This window comes from Ornithorhynchus anatinus, chromosome 8 (genome assembly GCF_004115215.2).
Source record: "Ornithorhynchus anatinus isolate Pmale09 chromosome 8, mOrnAna1.pri.v4, whole genome shotgun sequence".
NCBI classification, from domain to species: domain Eukaryota; kingdom Metazoa; phylum Chordata; class Mammalia; order Monotremata; family Ornithorhynchidae; genus Ornithorhynchus; species Ornithorhynchus anatinus.
The window spans coordinates 61840825-61864529 of record NC_041735.1 but is presented as its reverse complement, the minus strand read 5'-3'; positions in this window follow the sequence as shown (position 1 = coordinate 61864529).

The following is a 23705-nucleotide window of genomic DNA, read 5'->3' as shown; positions in this document are numbered from 1 at the left end:
CCGTGTGCGAGGAGAAGACGGCTGGGTGGAGAAGAAAGCCGGAAGAGAATATTGGACTGGAGCCTGGCCTTGTCTGCAAGCAGAATATTATTGATGGTGTGAAGCGGGCAATAGGAGAAAAAGGAGGGAGAAATTAGAGAAATTTCAGAATCCTGCATTTTCCAAAGGCTCAACAATTTGAGCTTGACTAATTTGAAGTATTTAGACTAATGTTGTTCTCCCACTTCTCTAAGTTCAGATGAACACAGTTTTATTGTATATCGTAACTCTCTAATGAAAGTGAAAGTGATTTCAAAGTGTTTAGCAAAGTGACTGCTTATTAATAACAATTACCATAATATTCATGTGGAACGAAATTCACAAATGAAAATACACAACATGTGTCATCAACGGATATGCACAACCCACACACGCATTCTTTAAATGCAGGTTATTTACATATGCAAGAAAACCCTTTATAAAGGGCATTGTGATTTAAGCTACACTTAAAATTTAAAAACTAAAATGGTCATGTCAACTTTAAATACAAAGCATCTCAGATATTGAAGATCATTCTGAGACGCCCTTTTCTATTCTAAAAACTAGAAAAATAGTTTTAGTTTGCATATCATGAAATTATTCGAAACAGCAAAACCCATCACCTGATTATTTCAGAAATGTAGGCAATCAGATCACAAAGACTGTCTTGCATTTTGCTTTTTTAAGAGGCTGGGTTACTTTGATGTATGAAGAAAACACTTTCTTATTCTTCTGTGATTTATTTTAACATGGATCCCCAGTGTTTCTAGATGAAATTTCAGACTAAAATTTATAAAGCATTATTCTAGCTTCACCAAATTAAAACGTTTATCAATTCCTCAGCTATCTAAATTAAAACTAAAATCATAAGCTTATATTTCAGAGTAGGTATTTTTTATTGGAGAAGCAGGATGGCTCAGTGGAAAGAGCCCGGGCTTAGGAGTCAGAGGTCATGGGTTCGAATCCTGCCTCCGCCACTTGTCAGCTGGGTGACTGTGGGCAAGTCACTTCACTTCTCTGGGCCTCAGTTCCCTCATCTGTAAAATGGGGATTAACTGTGAGCCTCACATGGGACAACCTGATTACCCTGTATCTACCCCAGAGCTTAGAACAGTGCTCTGCACATAGTAAGCGCTTAACAAATACTAACATTATTATTATACTTTAAAAAAGAAAACAGAAGAAAGGAAAAAGGAAGGAAAGAAGGAAGAAAGGAAAGAAGAGGAAAGCAGAGAGGGAGGAAGAAAGGGAGAGTGGAAAAGAGGCAAGGAGGGAGGTGGGGAAACAGAAAGGGAGGAGAGAAGGAAGTAAAAAAAAGTGGAAAGTGAAAACCTGATTGAAATGATGATTGAGAGATTTATTGCTGCCAAATTGGGAAAGATTAGTAAAATCTTGGAGACCAGGGACCAGTAAAACAACTGCAAGAGTAGTAGAGAGTGTTGATGCTGCCAAGATCAAGAAAAACAGGGCCACCAAGGCAACTGAGTTAATGAGGTGCGTTTGTTAAGGGCTGCCAAGAAACTAGTTCTAATCTGAGCTGTGTTATGATGCGGGATGGAGTTGGTTTAGTGGAAAAAACATGGAGTTGGTAGTAAAATGGTCTGGATTATGTCCTAGCTCTGCCACTGCCAGGCTGTGTAACCTTGGGTAAATCATTAATCGACTCAGTTTACCCCTCTATACAATGGGGATACTATACTTGCCCCTCTACCTCTTTAGACTGAGTCCCGTGTGGAATAGGGACTGTGTCTGGTACGATCATCCTGTAGGTTATATTATTTTTTTGTTCAGCTAAATAGAGAAAAATTTTAAAAAGTACTTATAATTAGGGTACCAGAGGAAAGTTCTGAGTAGGATTGAAATAGATGTTTATTTTTACATACCAAGGCAATTGTTTCAATGTGGTAAAAGTACTGTTTCCAGCAGCTAGCTAATTAATTTCTCATTCAACTGCATCATATGTATAAACCCAGATGCATAAAGCAATCACTTTTGTGAGATTATGTTTTTACAAATAGTGAGGCAATCCTTGATAGAATTTCTAATGTGTTCTAAATGTGTTGATCTTTCCTACTGAGGAAAACTTAAATGTCTAATATGAATTAGTGCTGATGATGTGATTGCAGAAACAAAAAGAACTTAACAGTAATTTTCATAAATGGCAAGTTGATCACAAGCAATGAATATCTGAGGAAGGTGAAAATATGAATAATATGCAAATGTGCTACATCAATAAAGGGCACAGCAAAGCTAAGTTATTCGTTTGCATAAGACTCCAGAAACCTCAAGGGACAATAAGCCAATTTTTTTCAGAATTGTTGCTGGAAAAATGTTGGTTAACATTGGTTAAATTGGGTAAACTGAGGAATCGTATTGCAAAATTCCATACATATCTGGTTATGTAGTCGAAGTCTGTCTCTTGCCAAAATTCTTAACAGCTGATGGCTTTCGATTGTGTCTCCGAAACAAATGAAAAAATAAATACATTCTAGGCCTCAGATAGCATCAACACTTGAGAATGCAGTTCAGTCAGTTGTATTTGTTGAGTGCTCACTGTGTGCAGAACACTGTCCTAAATGCTTCGGAGAGCACACTGTAACAGAGTCGACAGCCATGTTCTCCGCCCACAAAAAGTTGACAGTAAAGTCCAGTTCAAGAGAGGAACTGGATTTTAACTGGATGAACTGGATGAAAGGAACTGGATGAAAAATAAAATAAAATAATGGCATTTGTTAAAGTGCTTACTATGTGCAAAGCACTAAGCGCTGGGGGGATACAAGGTGATCAGGTTGTCCCACGTAGGGCTCACAATCTTCATCCCCATTTTACAGATGAGGGAACTGAGGCCCAGAGAAGTTAACTGACTTGCCCAAGGTCATACAGTTGACAAGGGACTGAGCTGGGATTAGAACTCATGATCTCTAAGTCCCAAGCCCGTGCTCTTTCCCCTGAGCCACGCTGCTTCTCAGATGAAGCATTAGGGTGGCCACCAGTGACACTTGCTGGTCCTAGTTGTCTCTTAGCTTACCCGAAAGTAATGGATACACACGACTTACCGTGTGCTGTGCAGGTTACCTGATATCACAGAATGTCACCATGCATATTCTTCACAATACCTTGTGCAGAATCTGCAGACTCTAAAGCATCTAGTTGGAGAAATTCCCAATCCTCCTGTAATTCATTCATTCAATCATATTTACTGAGCACTTACTGTGTACAGAGCACTGTGTTAAGCACCCGGGAGAGGACGATACAACAATAAACAGGCACAATCCCTTCCCACAGCGAGTCTACAATCTAGTGTTGGGAGACGGACATTAATACAAATTCATAAATTACAGACCTCAGTGTAATCCCCGTGAAGGAAGGGATCGCATCTATCAACTCTTCCCAAGCATTTAGTACAGTGCTTGACTCACAGTAGGTGCTCAGTAAATAGCACTGATTGATGTTCTGATCTCCTCCCACCTGGCTTCAGAGCCACGGGGTTTCGGTCTCCGGTGTTTGAAAACACCCAGTCTGGAACTCGGTGGCAGGAGCTGGAGTTGGAGGGTTTGTGCATTAAAAAAAAAAAATAAGAATAGACTAAATAAAGGCTGTATCACTCTACTGGACAGGGGCAGACTGGCTGCTAACCAAACCACCTGCGGAGAATCTGGGCAAATGGCCACCGTACATACCCCCTGGATGAGTGCTGGACAAGGGTAGCCAGTGATGCCCAATGGCACTAGAAGCAATCAAACCATCAATCAAGAGCAGTGCTGCATGCCCCGCTGGCTGAAATATAATTTGATGAGGCAAATAGAGAAGCAGCGTGGCTCAGTGGAAGGAGCTCGGGCTTGGGAGTCAGAGGTCGTGGGTTCTAATCCCGGCTCTGCCGCTTGTCAGCTGTGTGACCTTGGCCAAGTCACTTAGCTTTTCTGTGCCTCAGTTACCTCATCTGTAAAATGGGGATGAAGACTGTGAGCCCCACGTGGGACAACCTGATTACCTTGTATCTACCCCAGCCCTTAGAACAATGCTTGGCATATAGTAAGCACTTAACAAATACCAAAATTATTATTCTTCTTATTATTATGAGGGTGGAAAAGTTTAGAAACTTTAGAAACAGGAACGTAAAGTCTCAGCTTTGACGTTAGTTTCCAGTGAATTCCTTCGAAGTTCCTACAGAGAAGCAGCGTGGCCCAGGGATAGAGCGTGGACCTGGGTCAGAAGGACCTGGTTTCTAATCCCAACTCTGCTACTTGTCTTGTGTGACATTGGGCGAGTCACATCACTTCTCTGGGCCTCAGTTATCTCAGTTGTAAATTGAGGATTAAGACTTTGAACCCCACGTGGGACATGGACTGTGTCCAGCATAATTACCTTCTATCTGCCCCAGTGCTTACTACAGTGCCATTTAAAAAAAAAAAGTTTCATCCTTTCTCTGTGGACCCCAAACGCTACTCACAAATCTGACCATTTTTTGGAGTTTTCAAGTAGTGTATTGACCCATAAATTTCATATTCCACTCACATTTTTCTATCAGTGAAATCCCCTTAGTGTAAGTATTCTCCAAATTACTTGTCTTTACCAACAAACCACCCTGGAAAGGAGGCTGCCTCGCACAGATAGGCAGGTTTTGAGACTCAGTTGAGCAACAGGTAACTAGCGGAGCAAGCCAAGCTGAATGTACGTGGCAGCCTCTTGAGCCACATTTGAATCCTTTCCTGGGCTCAGCCATTGTTTATTTCTTCGTTTAGAAATGGCCAGCTCGGGTATAGGGTGGATCTGATGGAGGTGCAGTCTCAAAAATTCAACTTGCCCATTTTGTAGCTCTGCCAGAGACTCAGAGCCTAGAATGGGACCTTCCCTGTAGACGCTCAGAGAAGTTTCGGGGCTGGAGGGTGAAGGATGGAGAGGAGGAGGGAGGGAGGCGTGCCTCAGCCCACGTTATCACACAATGGGGACACGATCCACCGCTGTCACGTATCTTATACAGCAGAACAAACTTGGAACATATTTTTCAAACTATTTTTGGAAAGTCTCCAAACAGCTGCAAATGGTACAATATGCTAAGAAAATGACTATTGCACAGAAAGGGCTATAATTTCAAGCATATCAGCATGAACACCTAAAAGCTGCTAGAGGATGGCGAAAGCAAAGTTATGAAATGCAGATTATCTGCTTTTTAAAAGCCCTGGGAAAAGCATGGAACTTTTTCCAAGGTTCAAAAAAATGGATATGTTTTTCCTGAAGAATCATAAGAAAACTGAAAGTATTAAGGGCTACTTATTATTGGTCGTATTCAACAAAACCTATATATCCACCTGGCATTCCTACTAAAAACATCTAAGATGTCTATTGCAGGTATGGCAAAGTGTATCAAAAGGACGATTTGAAATTGCCAAAAACCCTCTTACAAAGAGCAAGCCTCAAACGAAAAACAGTGCTTTAAGGGAACAGAAGTCTTTTGGATAGCTCATGGAGAGGGTTACTAGACGTGAACTCCTAAAGAGCAGAGACTGTGTCTACCAACTAGTTATTCTCCCAACACTTAGCAGATTCAGTGTTATGCACACATTAAGCTCTCAATTAATAAGCATTCACTGATTGATTGATCGGATAGATAGGCCTATCCATCTAGGTCAAGAGAGCAGGAAACATCCTCACCTTTGTCTTCTCTCTTCCTTAATTTTGCCTATTTTCATTCAATAGTATTTATTGAGCGCTTACTATGTGCAGAGCACTGTACTAAGCGCTTGGAATGAACAAGTCGGCAACAGATACAGTCCCTGCCGTTTGACGGGCTTACAGTCTTATCTCCCTTTACCTGTGCTTCATGAATAATATGTTTTTGGTACCAAAGGGGTTGTTTGAAAATCTAATGCTGTTTCCCATAATACCCACTCTCAACAGACATTGGTGATATATTTATACTTTTTCTAGGTATTCATGCTTTCCATGAACCATCATTTTGACTTCCAGTATTATTTTCTACTAGAATGTCTAATTTCTGAAAACAAACCCAGGAAAAGATAGAAACAAGATACTAGGTCAAACTGTTGCTTCCCAATCTGTGTCTGAAACATAGAATTAGACCGTGGCACAGGAATATATGTATATCCACCCTCAGATTTAAGAGCTCCAAAACATTATATTGTCACACAGATTATTGAAAGCTCTAAACTCAGCAATCCAATTCTGCCCAGTGTCAGAAGGAAGTTGTCCTTCAACTGAATGTCTCTACTAAGGCAGGGAAGCAGTGTGGCTCAGTGGAAAGATCCTGGGCTTCAGAGTCAGAGATCTTGGGTTCGACTCCCGACTCTGCCACTTGTCAGCTGTGTGACTGTGGGCAAGTCACTTCACTTCTCTTTGCCTCAGTTACCTCATCTGTAAAATGGGGATTAACTGTGAGCCTCACGTGGGACAACCTGATTACCCTGTATCTACCCCAGCACTTAGAACAGTACTCTGCACATAGTAAGCACTTAACAAATACCAACATTATTATTATTAAGGCGTGTTCCTAAGGTCCTCTTTGTGGTGTGACTTTGGGGAAATTTTTTTTTTTAAAAAAAGAAATCCATATAAAGCACCTAATAACTGTCGACAATAGTTTAACAAATGAACAATGACACTCAGTTTCTCTCAGAAAACGTTTCCTTTCCAGTGTGGTCTAGTGATGGAAAGTAAGGATTCATTGAGGATATTAAATAACAAACTCTAAGCTTTTTGTGGTCAGGGAGCTTGTGTTTTAATGATACTGTAACTTACCAAATGTCTAGAACAAACAGCATTCCAAATGAGATACTTAAAAAATAGTTGATAATTGAGAGCAAGATTTAGAGTCTATAATAGAGTTTGGCTCATAAGAGGAGTGGTGGAAATTGTAAAAGTAATCTTAAATTCAATTAGTGGTATTTTTTGAGTTCTTTCTGTGTACGGGACACTGTACTAAGTGCTTGGGAGGGTACAGTGCAACAGAGTTGATAGACACGATAGCTGGCTATGAGGAGTTTATAGTCTAGAGGGAGAGGCAGACATCAAAAAAAGTATAGATAGGGGAAGAAACGGAATGAGAATTTGTACGTGTCTTCAAAAATGGTTCAGTTTATCAATCAATTAATCTATCACTGGTATTTATTGAGCACTTACTGTGTGCAGAGCAATGTACTAAATGCTTGGGAGAGTACAATAAAACAGATTTGGTGGAGGGCATTTAATGAGTGCTTACTATGTGTGCTGTACTAAGCATTTGGGAGAGCACAATATTACAGAATTATCAGACACATTCCCTGCCCACCAAGAGCTTATCTATCATTTCCTATGTCTTAGGTCCTTCTTTCTTTCACGTTGAGCCCACCCTACTAAAGTAACCTATTAAGATTCTGCGGGAGTTAAGAGACCTAAAAATTGACTCATAACCTCAGGTTCCAATTTCGGCTCTTTCCATTTCCCAGATAATAGGACCCTGGTTGCAACTCACTGTTGGTTTTCAGAAAGGTTAGGAATCCTCGTTCTGCTGCAATCGCAGGTGTCTTGTCACCGATCCTGAATCAGCTACTGGTGTGCTGGAAAATGAAGAAGTGGTGTGTGGGTGGAAAAAAAATTGAAAGTTGTCAAACAGAGCGTCTTACAGTGTTCAATATAATCTGTTATTCTAATGATTCTCTTAGTATTTATGCTGCTGAACTAACTGACACAAATTGGAGTTTGAGGTCATAAAAAACTGTGTGTTTCATTTTCACTTGATGAGCTTTTGGGCTGGAGGTGCTAGGTGACAATAAGTGCAGTTTTACATGATTCCAAATGCAGTACATTGTTCTATGAAATCACGTGAATGTTGAAAGTGGCACCCATGTTCTAATTCCTTTTCCAAAAGATGTAGCATCTTCTCTGAAGCACCCAAAGGATTTTTCACCTGGAAGGTAAACTCTCTTTCAAGACTATTAGCAATGTGGGGATCAATGATGGTGCTAAAATCAATCGATCGGTGGTAGTCATTGAGTTTTTACTAAGTGCAGAGCACTCTACTAAGCACTTAGGAGAATATAATGTAATAGAGTTGGTAGATACATTTCCTGCTGACAATGAGCTTAATATCTAGAGGATGAGACAGACAGTTCTGAAAAAAAATGTGGATATGTACATAAGGGCTTTAGGCTGAGGGAGGAGTGAATAAAGGGAGCAAATCCATGTGAAGGGTGATGCAGAAGGGAGTGGGAGAAGAGGAAATGAGGACTTAGTCGGGGAAGGCCTCTTCGAGATGTGCCTTCAATAAGGCTTTGAAGGGAGGGATAGTGATAGTCTGTCAGCTATGAAGAGGAAAGTTTTTCCAGGCCAGAGGTGAGAGGTTGGTGGAGAAATAGATGAGATCGAGGTACAGTGAGTAGGTTGTCAGTAGAGGAGTGAAGCGTGTCGGCTGGGTTGAATTAGGAAAGCAGCGAGGTAAGAAAGGAGGGGGCAAGGAGATTGAGTGTGCTCACAGTCTTAATCCTCATTTTACAGATGAGGTAACCGAGGCCCAGAGAAATTAAAAGATCTGTCTATGGTTTCACAGCAACAAATTGCAGAGCTGGGGTTAGAACCCAGGTCCTCAGACTCCCAGGCCTGTGCTTTGTGTTCAGCCGTAATCATCTCCATTAGTGCTCCCTGTCTTACCTCTCAACCCTCTCCTCTTGCTATTCCCCAGGTTTTGGCTCTTTGTTCCTCTCCAGCTAACTCTGAATCTAGAAGTCTGTGGAAGTCGGTGAGAATCTAGCCATTACGGACATTGCCTTTATACTTCAAGGAATTTCCTTAAGAATGATTGGCAATGCAAGCAATTGTAATTATTTGCAGTACACACGACTCCATTTATTGATCCAAGCAAGGGTAAAATTCCTTGAAAAACTACCGCCTAAGATACCTAATTGCTGCTGTAGTGTACGATTTTCGATTACAATGGGGGGAAATGTCTAGCCTTGTTGTTTTCAAGAAGGGAGCGACGTTACTGACCATCTAGACAGAGCAGAATAGAAATAGAATTATAGAGCTGTGAAAAAAAGCTAGTGTTCTCTGTGGTACCTTGGTTTTTTGTGTTCCAGTGAAAAGCCAAGAAGACACTATAATCAGCGAAAGTGAAAATATGCTTGAATAACTCTCTGTCCCCAAGGAGCACTCAGAGAATGAAAAAAAGTAAAGCCAATTCAAAGAACCCAGTACTTTGGCTCACAAATGAATGTAACTCTGATTTCAAATGGAAATTAAACCGATGGGCTGCTGACGTTTATTGAGAAAAGTCTAACGGCTCTTGGCTGCACAGATTAGAGTTTGTGGAGTTTGTCAGTGTTGTATCAGACTACTTTTCTTTTCTGTCTCTAAAGGGAGGCTATGCCGAAGGATCAGGTTAAGTAATATTGATATTTTATTAGAAATACCAGGCTAGCAGAGAGTCTTTCGATTTGCTTACGTATGGAACGGAACTAATGATCTGTGGTTCCCTCTGTTCCTCCCCCCTCCCTTCCCCTCCCATCAGCACTGTGCTCGTCCGCTCATTTGTATCTATTTTTATTACCTCATTTATTTTGTTAATGAGTTGTACATCCCCTTGATTCTATTTATTGCTATTGTTTTTTGTCTGTCGGTCTCCTCCGATTAGACTGTAAGCCCGTCAATGGGCAGGGATCGTCTCTATCTGTTGCTGAATTGTACATTCCAAGCGCTTAGTACAGTGCTCTGAACGTAGCAAGCGCTCAATAAATAGTATTGAATGAATGAATGAATGGTTCTCTTTTGAATAAATACAGAATTTCTCCAAATATCAAATGAATATTCACAGCATCTCTCATGATTGTTATAGTCATGATTTGCAAGTGATGAAATTGGTGTGTAGGCAGGGAGTCCTAAGATTCAAACTTACAATTGGGATTGCTGATTTTTCTATCTCAGACCCATAAAAGAGTACATCTCTTGTTTAATCTGAACAGTTCTGATGCAGTCAGTAGTTTTTCATGTATCAATCAATCATGAGGATTTATTGCATGTCTATTGTGGGCAGAGAATTGTACTACAGCCTTGCTACATGTTTAGCTGATGAAAATGAGGCTTTGGAGTTAGGGAACTGCTACTGGTGGTGGTAGTAATGATAAAGATAATAATTATGGTATTTGTTAAGTACTTACTATGTGCCAGGCACTGTACTAAACGCTGGGGCAGATACAAGCAAATTGTGCAGAGTCCCTGCCCCATGTGGTGCTCACAGTCTCGATCCCCATTTTACAGATACGGTAACGGAGGCACAGAGAAATGAAGTGAGTTGCCCAAGGTCACACAGTAGATAAGTGGTGGAGCTGGGATTGGAACCCATCATCTTCTGACTCCCAGACTTGTGCTCTTTCCACTAGGCCCGTGCTGTTCCTTGGAGGAGCTGGGATTTAAGCAACTAGCAAATTGTTGTACTGTACTCTCCCAAGCCCTTAATACAGTGATCCGCAAGCAGTAGGTGCTCAAAATCCACCATTACAACAGCTCCCTTAAGATGGACTCTCTTTGGTGTTCAGATTAGGACTGCGGAACTCAACCTCTTTTAAAACCACCTTCCATCAAAGTGAAATCAGCAAGGTAAGGTAGGAGGGGACAAGGATTAAGTGCTTTAAAACTGATGGTAAGGAGTTTCTGTTTGATGCGAAAGTGGATGGGCATCCACTGGAGCTTTTTGAAGAGTTGAGAAATGTGGGCTGAATGGTTTTGTAGAAAAATTATGCAGGTAGCGGAGTAAAGAATAGCCCGAAGTGGAGAAGAGAAAGGAGGCAGGGAGGTCAGGGAAGAGGTTGATGCAGTTGTCCAGGTGGGATAGGATAAGTGCTTGGATTAATGAAGTAGCAGCGTGGATGGAGAAGAAATGGTGCATTTTAGCGATATGAGAGTAGAACCAACAGGATATTGTAACAGGTTGAGTGACTGAGATGAATCTAGAATACTGCCAAGATTTGGGGCCCGTGAGACACAGGGGATGGTGGTGCTGTCTATAGCGATGGAAAGGCAGGGGAAGACAGGGTACAGGTGAGAAGTTGAGGAATTTTGTTTTGGATGTGATAGGTTTGTGGGGTCAGCAGGACATCTGGGTAGAGATGTCTGGGAAGCAGGACAAAATGTGAGACTGCAGAGAATCAGAGTGGTCAGGTCTGGAGAGATAAATTTGGGAATAATAAAGGAATATACCATCCCACCACCAAATTCCCAAGATCCCTTTCTTCACAGGTGCTGCTTCCCATTTCATTTAAGAATCCCACAGGAGAGTCTTCTAACCCCCTTGAAAAAGCCAGGGAAGGGAAGTTATTTTGAATTGCGATCCCAGGGATTTTATTCAACCTTCAATCCATTTTTCACTAAGCCCAAGAACCAGGCTGCAAGAATCACAGAAACCTTCTCTTAGCTGTAGGTGGTTGTTCATTTATTAATGTAAACATCATGTGCCTGGGATGTGTGAGTCCTAAAAATAAACTTACTGAGATAAAAATAGCTCTCTGGGAGCTTGGAGATGCTGCTTAATCAGAGCCAGCTGCAAGCTGTCTAGAAAATGTAAGTTATACGAGCCAGATGGCTTTTGCCCTTTTTGCTTTAGACAGCATGTAATTTGGATAACTACTTCTACAGTAATGCATTTTGCTTGTCATACTGTTTGATAAACATATTTGTTTAGAACAGACACTTCCAATTAGGGAGCTAGTAAAAATGTTAATTTATTTTAATATTTTCCCTCACAGGGAAGACAAAATGTAGTTCCATCTTGTTAGAATCTACCTGGTCCCCGAGAGTGGTGCTTTGAACCAGTTCCAGTCTCAGAGACTAATCTTTGTGTAATCTTTTTTATAAAAATAAATATTTCTTGCTATGGACTTTAAAGAAGCATTGAAATCGTAACAGCAAACTGCCCATGATATGTTTCTTTTGTTATCCAATCAAACCCTGAATACGTGAGATTAATGGTTTCTAAGTTACAAGATCATTTCCTCCTTTACCTTAGAATGATTTCTTTGATGCATCATCCTTCCCTGTAGTTCTCCTTGCTAGTTAAAAATACTTCTGTTCATGATTACAGGGGTTGCTTTTCCTACCAGTGTCAGGTACATTCCCCCATTGTTTATCAGTGGCCACTACTGAATTTATCTCATAATAATTATGGTACTTGTTAAGTGCTTCCTATGTGCCAAGCACCGTTCTAAGAGTTGGGGCCGATACAAGTTAATCCGGTTGTCTACAGTCCCTGTCCCACATGGGACTCACACCCTTAATCCTCATTTTACAGATGAGGTAACTGAGGCCCCATGAATTTTAGTAACTTGTCCAATATCACACAGCAGACATGTGGAGGAGCTGGAATCAGAACCCAGGCCTGGGCTCTATCTGCTCAGCCAGGCTACTTCTCATGCAGTTTCATCATTGCTACCATCAAAATTTCAAATCTTTAAACTGAAGGACTACTTTTAATCGATTAGCAGATGACAAACCCATAATCACATGCCAAGAGGGTAGGGATTATGTCTCAGCTATGTTGTAATCTTCCAAGAGAGAGAATAGTGCTTTGCCCAGACTAAATGCTCAGTAAATACTTTTAATTGATCAACTGATTGACTGATAGGCCTGGTTCTTGCCAGGAATTTGGTCGAATTTTATTTTCTCAAATAATCCTGTCCTGAAAGATTGTTTTAGAGCTGTTAAGAGAACAGCGATCATCATCTCGTTACTATACCCAATGACAGGAAGAAAATTTCCAGCAGGAGTTTGAGGGAAGGATGGTAGGAAGGGCAGCAAAAAACATCGCATTCTGCACCGAGTTCTCCTTCTCTGGCTCACTCTGAGTGCTTTTATTCCACCTTCTACCACTGACTCCCCTTTCTACCTCCTCCTCCTCCCTTTCCCCCCACCACAACCCCAACATCATTTCACAGATTTCTTTGTCAGGCTACTTCTTATTTTGTGTGACTTCGCCTTCTCATTGCTTAGGAGTCAACAGAAAGATCCTTATTTGCAGAGGCCACTTAGTGCAAGACCATTTCCGCCCCGTTCAGGAAATGAGGATGTCTAAAGGCATTTTTCTATTTTTGAATGCCACTGGCTCGAAGTCAGAACCTTAACACTATTTTCCTATATGTTTATATGCATTGTTTATTTCTGGAATATGATAATAAAGTTAGAGTATTCTCTTGGTTGGAGAGAGGCTATTTCAGCAATCTGGTAATAGACAAACTTCTGACTTGGGATGTGGAAAGAGAAAGCTGAGTTTTGAGGCAGATTCTAAAGTGAAATCTGAAGCACAGTTTGCCCTGTCAGAACTGCATTGTGGCATCTTTAGATGAAAGGAAAGGCCTACGTGCCATATTACACTCATGAGCCTTTTCTTTCTGGGGGTGGGTATTAAAAATAATCAAATCTTCAGCTGCACCTAAATTAAATGACCCAATGGGAGAGAATAGATATGAAATCCATAAAATGAGTCTTATTTATTTGATAGACTGTATTAACTTCTTCCAAGCTGTTACCGTCTATCATGCTCACACATATTTAGACACTTTCTTAAACACTTTTATTTTCTCGAAAGGAGAGCAGTCTCTCATCTCCTATGATCTGCATACATCACGTAAAATTGTAGTGTAGCACTTTGAGATATGTGTGATCCATTGCTTCACAGTTGTTTCATTGTCTTGTACCTCTGGAAATGGCCTTTCAAAGGTGATCTACTACTTGGTTCGATCATAAAATTCCTTTGCAGCCATCACGGATGACAATCATCATGCAGCTGGCCTGACAAATTCACTGTTCACTTGGAGTCTTCTGAAATTTATTACTGGCAAAATTATCTTTGGGCCAGGTCTTTAAAACCCAGCGCACCTGATTGAACCAGCAAAATGTCCAAGTGCCCTCTGGTTTGGAGTTAGAACTTGCTCCACATCTGGAGTCAATTGACTGTCCACCAAGTGTCTGTGTTAACACCCGCTGAAACAGGTGTCTACCTATATTAATTTTTCTAAATGAACCTCGCTTCTCAAAACTGGCCAGAAAAATGTTAGCGTGTTTTCAAAATGATTACTTTGGGCTGGGTCCACCCAGTAAAAAGAGAGGTGATTTCAGGCAGCAGAGCCAATATATCTGAATAATTTGGGCCAAAGAAAATCACACCTCAGTAGGTTCGAAGGCTATTAAAGCTTAGAATACCAAGCTGATCTATTTAACTAGCACAAAGCACAGCATGTGTTTTGAACAATGGATGGATAGAATAATAGACTTTGGAGTCAGGAGACCTAGGTTTGAACCCCAGCTTTGCTGCTCAGATTGCATAGAACTTGCCAAATCCCTGCCAAGGATTCTGGAAAGATTAATGAGCGATCACTTTATAAAGTGTTTTGGACTTCTTTGAAGAAAGTCAGGATGGTCACCTAAAAACAAAACAAAAAAAAACCCGTCATGGTATTTTATCACGAAGTAAAGAAAAATTTATTTAACAAACCAGTTTCTCCAAGAATTTAAAGCTACTCTCTGAGGTGGTTAAGAATCAATGATATTTATTAAGAGCTTACTGCGTATAGAGCACTGTACTAAATGGTTGGGAAAGTACAGTGTAATACAGGTTATAGATGTGATCCTCATCCACAAGGGAAGCAGTGCGAGTTGTACAAATCAGAGGTTAATGCCTACCTATGTGCCAAGCAATAATAATAATAATAATAATAATAATAATAATTGTAGTGGTATTCATTAAGCACTTTGTGTAAGACACTGTACCAAACACTGGAGTGGATCGGATGCAGTTCCTGTCCAGCATGAGGCTCACAGTCTAAATCCCCTTTTTACCGATGAGGTAACTGAGGCACAGTGAGGTGACTTGCCCAGGGCCACAGAGCAGACAAGTGGTGGATCTGGGATTTGAACTCATGAGCTTCTGACTCTCAGCTTTCACAGATACGTGATAATGAAGTCCGATACAGTCCCTGTCCCACAATAGGAGGGGGAAGCGTTATGGAATACCCATTTTACAAGTGAAGTAACAGAAGAACGGAGAAGTTGAGTGCTTTGCAAAGGTCACACAGGAGACAAAATGGGGAGCTAGGATTAGAACTCAGGTCCTTTGACTACCAGGCTCTTTCCACTAGGTTACACTGCTCTAGGATTCTGTGAGCAGCACTTGGGTCCCTGTCTGTAATTCATTTTAATATCTTTCTCTTGCTCTGAACTGCAAACTCCTCTGAGCAGGAAACATATCTACCAAATCTGTGATATTGCACTCTCCCAAATGCTTAGTATAGTGCTCTGCACACAGTAAGCGCTCAAAGAATACCACTGATTGGCGGATGCACTCACGGGTACTTGAAACATTTCCGTACATCTTATCTTACGAAGCCTTGTTAGGCACTTTTTCATACGAGTCAGTCTCCCACATTTGATTCTTAACTCCTGGAGGCCAGGGATCAAGTCTTTTAACTCTCCTCTATGCTACCAAAGGCTTAGTGTGGTGTTCTGTAATAATAACAATTCTGGTATTTGTTAAGCCCTTACTGTGTGTCAGGCAGCGTACTAAATGCTGGGGTGGATACAAGCAAATCAGATTGGACCCAGTCCCTGTCCCACGTGGGGCTCACAGTCTCAATCCCCATTTTACAGATGAGGAAACTGAGGCCCAGCAAAGTGAAGTGACTTGCCCAAGGTCAACCAGCAGGAAAGTGGCAGAGGCACTATTAGCACCCACGACCTTCTGACTCCCAGACCCGTGCTCTATCCACCGTGCCACGCTGCTTCCCGTACACAGGAGACTCTTAATAAATATCACTTGTGGATTGTATTTAAAAGTTTGTCTTAACAATGCATCAAAAGCAAAGCCCCAGGTAGTCCCTCTGAAGCCAGAAAGACAGGGTGTCACCTAAACACTTAGCAACCTAATGGAGAGCGACTGAAGTAGCGGGCAAGGATGGAGTCCATCAATGTGAAAATCGTCATCGTCGGTGAGCCTAGAAGTAAAACGTCTGCCTGGAGATTTCTCTTCCATAGTGTGGTGGTCAGAAATAGGTAACCTCATCAAATGTAATCCAACATGTTCCATTCTTGCGACAGCTTGCCGCTCCCATATGGGGGGGGGGGAGGGGGGAATTGGGCTAATTGCTTTTAAATGAATAATGGAGTACATTCAAGGGTATTTCTGGTGGAAGTGAAGGGGTCATTTATGAAAAATTATAGTTCCTTTAGTTGTTGAGGAGCACACGTGTTATGCTCTTGAGTCATGGCCTTTCTACACTTCTGAAGGGAAACACAGGAAGTGACCTTTAAAGGTGATAGATCCTGTATTAAAATTAAAGCACGTTTTGGAAACATTTGAGACTTAAAAGGTGTGAAATTTCTTTGAAAATGGACTTCGAATTGCACAAATTTGTCTTGCATGAAATTATTTTTAAAGGCTGCACCTGTTTGATTTTATGATCATCGGTTTCCAGAATAAGCAAAAACTTTATTCGCAGGTTAAACTTTCACTGAACAGAGAAACATGATTCCAAGTTCCATGTACAAGTGACTCTTAAAATAGTAACCGTGCTAGTTAGCTTTTTGAAGAGGAAGTCAAACTTTGAGAACGGTATTTAGTATTTTTTGACACAAACCAAACGATGAATTTTTTTAAAAAGGTACGCTGCCATTGATGCCCTGTGGTTCTGTAGATCGCAGGATAAAGGTGTTTTTTTTTTTTTAAGTAATGAAAGAAATAGTGGTATTTGTAAAGCACTTACTATATGCCAAGGACCTTACTAAGAGCTGGAGATGATACAAGATAATCAGGTTTGACACAGTCCCTGTCCCACATGGGGATCAGAGTGGAAGTTGGAGGGAAAAATGAATCCCTGTTTTATAGATAAGGAAATTTAGAGACACAGAAATAAAGTGACCTGCCCAAGGTCACACAGCAAGCAGGTGGTAGAGTTAGGATTAGAACCCAGATCCTCCGACTCCGCTGTCTGTGCCCTTCGATGGCCACGTTGAGCCTGGGACCGGGTTCAACCTTTCCTTTGTTTTTCAATGTCATCAGCATCAAGGTGGTGAGTTTCTACTTTAATTCCTTTTCTGTAGGTTCAGGTCTAAAGTCAGTACGCATTTTCTTCCTAAAAGTTCTGATCTCTGTTGAAGAAAGATATTCTGCAACTTAGTGATTGGGTAAAAATCCAGTGTGTCATTAGGGGCAAAGTCAGTTAAGAGTCACCAAGATTGTAGGTGATGTGATCCTGGTGTTTTGGAGTCAAAAGTTCCTAAAATATCTTATAGCAGCCAGGGAGTGACATGACCAAATTCAAAATGGACAGACAGGTTCTCTAAAAGTTAATAAGCTCAGGACAGTCAACAGTACATACTAATAATAATAATAATGTTGGTATTTGTTAAGCACTTACTATGTGCAGAGCACTGTTCTAAGCGCTGGGGTAGATACAGGGTAATCAGATTGTCCCACATGAGGCTCACAGACTTAAATCCCCATTTTACAGATGAGGGAACTGAGGCACAGAGAAGTTGTGACTTGCCCACAGTCACCCAGCTGACAAGTGGCGAAGCTAGACTGGTAAGCTCACTGCGGCCAGGGAATGTGCCTGTTTATGGTCATATTATACCCTCCCAAGTGCTTAGTACAGTGCTCTGCACATAGTAAGCGCCAATAAATATGATTGAATGAATGAATGAGTACTTTGTAGACTAGTATATTAAACCCTCGGGTCTAATCTTGCTCAAATGATGATGTGAACTGTACTAAAAAGCCTCTAGCAGGAGTTGCAAATCTGTTCCAGTCAGAGACACCACCTTTCAGGTATTTCATTATTTCCTTCCTCTCAGAGCTCTATAGCACAAATAAGTGGAACGGTAGCGGGTTACCGGGAAAGGATTCACGTCCGTTTCAATTTGCTGTGCAGAACAATTCCGAGGATTCAGGAAACAGGGTGGATCACAAGTAAAGAGGCCGTTACTGAACCAACAGAGAGATGGGAAGGAGAAGTGAGCAGATGATAACGGGAGAAGGAAGTAACTGGAAATAGAAAGACCGAAGAGGAAACACCACAGTGGAAATGGAAGAAGATGAAAGGATGTAGGCAGAGGGAGAGAACGCCAAAGTAGAAGGGAGAGAATGGAAAACAATAAAAAGTAGACAAGAGAAAAACAGCTTGTGGAAAGAACAATGACCTAGGAGTCATGGGTCCCGGGTCCTAGTCCCAGCTCCCTCCACGCCTGCTGTGTAATCTTGGATGTCACTTCACTTCTCAGTGCCTCAGTTTCCCCATCTGTAAAATGAGGATTAAATAACATTGCTTTTCTTTCACTCAATTAATCAGTGGTATCTCTGGAGGGCTTACCGTGTGTAGAACACTGTACAAAAGGCTTGGGAGAGTATAATAGAGATGGCTAGTGTACTACAGAGAAGCAGTGGGACTTGGAAAGAGCACAGGCTTGGGAGTCAGAGGGCATGGGTTCTAATGCTGCTTCTGCCACTTGTCAACTGGGTGACTTTGGGCAAGTCACTTGACTTTTCTGTGCCTCAGTTACTTCATCTGTAAAATGGGGATTAAGACTGTGAGGCCCATATGGGACAACCTGATAACCTTGTATCTATCCCAGTGCTTAGAACAGTACTTGGCACATCGTAAGCGCTTAACATAGCGATTGTCTCCATCTGTTTGCCGAATTGTACTTTCCAAGCGCTTAGTACAGTGCTCTGCAAACAGTAAGCGCTCAATAAATACGAATGAACAAATACCAAAAACAAAACAAACAATACAGACTGTGGGACAGTCTGAGAAGCAGTGTGGCTCAGTGGAAAGAGCACGGGCTTGGGAGTCAGAGGTCATGGGTTCTAATCCCGGGCCCACCGCTTGTCAGCTGTATGACTTTGGGCAAGTCACTTCACTTCTCTGTGCTTCAGTTGCCTCATCTGTAAAATGGGGACGAAGACTGTGAGCCCCATGTGGGACAACCTGATCACCCTGTATCGCCCCAGCGCTTAGAACAGTGCTTTGCACATAGTAAGCACTTAACAAATACTATTGTTATTATTATTGTCATCATTATTTTATCTATTCCAGTGCATAGAACAGTGCTTGGCACAAAGCAAGCACTTAGCAAGTTACTATTATCATATTTAGATAAATGCTTCAAATATGGATTCTAGAAATGAAGCAAATCAAAGTGAAGAAAAAAGAAGCCAAACAAAACAATGTTTATTGGAGGCGGTAGAAAAGAAGGCAGAGGCAAGAAAGGGGGGAAAAAACCCAGAAGACAGCAGAGTTGAAAATGGAGCAACATTAATATTTAAGGATTTTATTTTTAAAAATGTTCCCCTAGTGTCTCAGTACTTCCCTATATCTAAATAAAGCAGAGACCAAAGACTCTTTTAGAGATTTTGCCAGATTTTTTTTCCATATCTTTCATTGAGCTATGGGGGCACTTTACGGCTTGAATATTAAAATGCTAAACAGAACTTCCTCTATTTTGTACATCCCTGTTAGTTAGTTTGTTTGCATTCCTAAGTAGGTAAGAAAATAAGTCACACCCTGAGAAAATGCCAACATGACTGCTTGTTTTACACTTGTACTACCTCTTTTTATGAGGCCCAAATGGGAATTTTCAAAAGAAATAGAGCTTGCTAACCTCTTGCTTAAAAATACGCACCCAAGGACTTCTGCTTATTGTACATTTTGTTCACTTTCCATGTGATTTAGATTTTATCCGAGATGATTCTGGTAATCTTGCCCTGAGGGATAAATAGAAGCAGATAGATAAATCACACATTTTATTGCACAATTTTTCCTTATGCCCCCTGCCTATCCAGTTCTCTTTTTTTTCATTTGGTCTATAAAGTCACAGAAAAATGTGTTTTCCGTGAAATAGGCCGTTCCCTTCAATCTTAGCTGGAAAACTGTATTAAAGGAGTTGTACTCTCCCAAGCGCTTAGTACCGTGCTCTGCACACAGAAAGCACTCAGTAAATATGATTCAGACTGAATGAATATAAAACCATGTGGATATTTAGTTCTCTTATTTTGGTTTCATTTTGAAATTTGATGGGGATACTGTAGGTTCCATTAGAAGTACTTTTTATAAGGTTTCTATATCACATGGGTCACATCAGGATGTCTTATGAGGAAACTTAAAATGTAGCGTAACCATGAAAGTATTATTGGTAGTAATAACTGTGGAATCCTCCTTCCTTCATCTTTTTTTTCTACTGTCCATCATCGGGATTATTTTTGAACTCCAAAATCTGATGTAGTCTTCACGCTAGGTCTAATTACCAGATGGAAATTATTTCTTTTAATTTTTAAAGGGACTATTGTACATTTCTATTCTCTGTAATTTCTTAGGGTCCCTTTTGATCTTCAGTACCAACCAGGGAGAATAGGAGAGGGTCAGCTTTTCCACTGACATATTTTAACCTAGTCATAAGAAGAACCTTTGTAATTAGCATTAATCACCCCCACCACCACCACATGTTTTGTATTGAGGTTCTCCCTCTTCTTCTGGGTCACTAAAATGAGACTTTTGAGAAGGCTGAACTGTTCAGATGGATAACCATTCATTATTAGTGTTGTTCATGGGGGAACTAAAGTGCTTAGATTTATATCTGGCTGGCTGATTTCAAAACTTACATGAGAAAAGGCTTTGCAAAGGTAAGATCCTCACCTTTCAGCATCACACTTCCTCAGCATCAACTCACATTACTGTTTCCCTCTTGCTCTATCCACTCCTGGTAAACATTTTAGTACAGTCTTAATTTTTGCTAGGCTACAATTTCACCTACCAAGTTTTCTTTCCATAAATTTCTGATAATATTTTGAAAAATCATTGCTCGGAGACCTGGGCCGCTGCTTGTCAGATCACTTTTGTGCTTCAGTGTCTCATTCTAAACCGTGGTTCTAATCTTGTTCTCTATCTTCCCCCATCATGTCATAATAATTATATTTACATCGCCTGGTAATCTTCTGTGCTCAATATGTGTTCAAAAGATTTATTTGCATTTCTATCCTGAATACATTAAAATCATTTTGTGGGAGTAGTTTCATAAGCATTGAATCTCCTATAGCTTTCATGCCTATTCAGGTTTTCAAATCTGGTGGAGATGTTAACAATTTAGAAGCAAAAGAAATGCAAATTCCTCATAAACACTCATTACATATTCCCTGTGGACGTCTCATACTGATTAATTTCCAAGGAGCTTCAGATATCCCTGTCCACTTCTTTAGGTTCTGGATTTGACAGCTGGATTTGTTTGGTCTTTATTGCTGGGAAGTGAGTTTTATATAACAAATAATAATAATGATGGTATTTGTTAAGCGCTTACTTTATGCCAGATACTGTACTAGATATAAGCACAGTCCCTGTCTCGGGTCGGGCTCGCTGTCTCAATCCCCATTTTACAGATGAGGGAACTGAGGCCCAGAGAAGTGAAGTGACCTACCCAAGGTTACACAGCAGACATGTGGCGGAGCTGGGATTTGAACCCATGACCTTCTGACTCCCAGGCCCATGCTCTATCCACTACACCATGCTGCTTCTCAACTATAAACCGAAGGTGTTCCAATCTCTTAAATTCACTATTATGCAAGAAGCCTGATTTCAATTAAAATAAATCATTCCTCTCAGAAGAACACGGAATAATTCTACATAACCATTTTTTCTTTCTCTTCTGGCCGCAATTATTTTGTGTCTGTCAACCCTGCTAGCCTACCAAGCTCCATGAGCACAAGGATTGTGCCCTCTGAAGCTATTTAACTCTCCTAAGTGCTTACTATAGTGCTCTACGTAGAGTAGGGGCTTAATTAATAATACTGATTGATTACAGTAGAAACTTGGCATAACAAGATACCCTGGGAAAACAAGGACTGAAAGAAATATTCAAATCGCCTGAAATTTTTTTTTTTAAATCTGAGACTATCGAAAGTTGCAATATTTCTGAAATGGCCAAGGTACATATGATTTCATGAGTTTCATGTAATAGTATAAACAAGGTATGCACTAAACAAAGCAGAGGATATCTTTTAGCTGACATTTTGAAAAGAAAGAAACGAGTTCCAACATCTACATCAGCCCTGGTAACTATGCCCAGTAGTTGGGACACAGCATTGAAATTTTAGGACCTCCTATCTGCTTTATTTTATTCTCCCAAGTGCTGAATACAGTGCCCTGCAAAGTGTAAAAACTTATTAAGTATGATTGATGGATTACTCTCGTGAACCCTCTCAGAAGCATAATAACTAGAGAAGTCATTGATATGGAAAAAAGACCTATAGTTTAAATGAAAGAGGATAATCAATCAATCAATCAGATAAATAAGAAGCAGCATGGCCTAGTGAAAAGAGCACGGGCCCGGCAGTCAAAGGACCTGGGTTCTAATCCCAGCTCCACCATTTACCTGCTGTGTGACCTTGGGCAGGTCATTTAATGTCTCTGTACCTCAGTTCCCTCATCTGCGAAATGGTAACACAATACCTGTTGTCCTTTCTACTTAAACTGTGAGCCCCATGTGGGACCTGATTATCTCAATCTATCCCAGCACTTAATACAGAACTTGGAACATAGTAAGCATCTAAGAAATACCGCAATTATCATTATTATGTGCCACATTTCCTGGCTCAAAGATGCTATACCTGTGACCTTTCTTAGGAGCTTTCTGAAGTTGAATTAATAAGGATGGTTGTATCCAGATAAGATTGTCCAAAATCTCCTCCTAAATTGTAAATGACAATAAAGACTATTTCTTAAAGGCTGCATATTCTCTCCTAGCACTTAGTACAGTCCTCGCTACACAGTAAATGCTTAATGAATACGATCGATTGACTTACTGCCATTTCATTTAACACTTTGACTCCTTCATTTTCATTCTTTCTTGAAATTAGACAAGGTCCTACAAAATGGGATGATTAAATACAGTCTCTTCTCTCTGATAACATGGGAGTTACATAAGAGCTCAATAAATGCGACTGAATGAATGAAATATTGATGAAACACATATTAAAGGCAACTCATGATACAATAGGTGTGGCTAGATTGATACCTTGTCTTCTGCTGTCACGCTGTCTCCGACCAATAGCGACTCCTCGGGCACATCTGTCCCACATTGCTCCACCTCCATCTGCAGTCATTCTGGTAGTGGATCCATAGAGTTTTCTTGGTACAAATATGGAAATAATTTACCATGGCCTTCTTCCACACAGTAAACTTGAGTCTCCGCCCTCCACTCACTCCCATGCCGCTGCTGCCCTGCACGGGTGAGTTTCGACTTGTAGCAGATGGCCTTCCACTCGCTAGCCACTGCCCAAAGTAGGAATGGAATGGGTAGGGCTCTACTTGATTCCCCCTCCCATAGCTAAGATTGGTAGAGTGCTGGAAACTCTCCAGGTGTGATCCATTTTTTTTTTGCCATCGTATCACATTCTGTTTAATTGGATGAGTGTTGCTGTAAGAACATCCTACTTTCCTAAAAGTGCTCTATTCCAGTCATGAAATGAAAAAAAAAACATTTTATTGAAGAAATGCTCGTGTTGACTGGCCTTTCTTATATAGCCCCTCAAGAAAATTATTTCCCACATAGTCTTTTCCCAGTTTAATTACTTTAAAAGAAGTCATTCATGTTATCTTTACACTTCAAACTAGATGTCTTCCACAAACTATTCATCACTAAACAATAGATTAGATAGTGACAATAATGGA